Here is a 1,577-nt window from a genome sequence, read left to right on the forward strand (position 1 = left end):
GCCCATGGTTCCTGCCTGGGCCTCTCTCTGTTTAGTCGCTAAGTTGTGTCCAACTCTGCGACCCCATGGAATGTAGCCCGCCAGTCTCCTCTGTCCATGGATGATTGTCCAGGCAAAAATACTGGGGTGGGTTGCCATTTTCTTCTCCAGAGGGTCTTCACAACCCAGGGATCAAACCCAAGTCTCCTGCGGCTCCTGCACTGCAGGCAGATTCTTTACCACTGAGCCACCTGTGATATTGGTCCTGAGAAACAAATCCACTGGCCTATCAAATCAACTGGTTCTACCACATAATGCTACCGAAAACCCTGAAAGCCTTAGCATTCATATCTCAGACCAGATCGGAGAGACAGTTCTCTTTAAGCTACAGTTTCATGACTGTATAGAAAACCACTGACCTTCAGACAATAAATTCATACTACCCTACTACTAAGTATTTTAAAGTGATTTTTACCTCTTTGTAAAGAAGGGATCAAAATAATTAGGATTTTTAAAAATGAAAAATGAGAGTCACTCGAAGTTAATAAAATGAATCAGTGACCCAACTCTATGGACTCTCAAAATAATTAGTTCTAACCAGGCTGCCAGGTCCGGAGATCCACAGATCGAACTCCCCCATCACCCTACCTCCTTCAAGTCTACACAAATATCTTCTACATGAAGCCTTCCCAGACCACTTTATTTAAATTGCAACTCCTTCCCGCTCCTTCCCAGCTTTCCAGGCTCTTTCCCAGGGCCCCTTTTCTGCAGTATTCTCTCCAATTCATCCTCCAACATCCTATATATTTACTGTCTGTCTTCCTCATAAGAAAGAATATCAGGGCAGGGATTTTTTATTCACTGAATTCCTAGTATCTAGAACAGGACCTGGCACATGGTAGGCACTCAAACTTTTCTTGTTAAACACAGGAAATACCAGATGCGTGGAGAATTGCATTAGCACTATAGAGGGAGAGAAAAGGAAAACCAACCCTTCTGAATCTCCCTTCTATGGCCCAGCCCTGTGCCAGGCCCCCTTCAGCCCATCTTCTCAGAATGGAATCTCCAAGGGATGAACCCATGCTTCATGCCATACAGACCAGGGTTCAAATCCTGATTGGGCCACTCCCTAGCTGTGTGACTCTTAACAAGTTACTTCACCTCTCTGAACTTCACTTTCATTTGTAAGATGGGGACAAAAATAAGACTTGGGGTTGGTGGGCTGCTCCACCCCCATGGAAAGGGCACCTAACATGGGACCAGCCACTGGGTTCCTGCAAATTCACCCAGGCTCGTATGTCCATAGACTAAGTACTGGGCCAAGAAGGGGGGATGGTTTGCTTACCCCAATGAGCATAACCCAGTCTCCATGGCCAGGGAGCCAGTAGCCACCCACAGAGACCCACCATCTGGCCACAAAGCAGAGCATGGCATGGACCGGAATTCCCAAGGCCTGGGAAAATCAGGAGCCTTTGTGGAAATGATATCTGAGCCAGACCTCAAATGTAAACAGCCCCCAACCCCTGGACTTGGACCTCTCAGCTTCGTTTCCTACCACTCTCCAGTGGCCAATCTCAACCCATTTTCTACCACTGAGC

Source organism: Moschus berezovskii, chromosome 6 (genome assembly GCF_049115385.1).
Source record: "Moschus berezovskii isolate FMDL1 chromosome 6, NW_MosBer_1.0, whole genome shotgun sequence".
Taxonomy (NCBI): Eukaryota; Metazoa; Chordata; class Mammalia; order Artiodactyla; family Moschidae; genus Moschus; species Moschus berezovskii.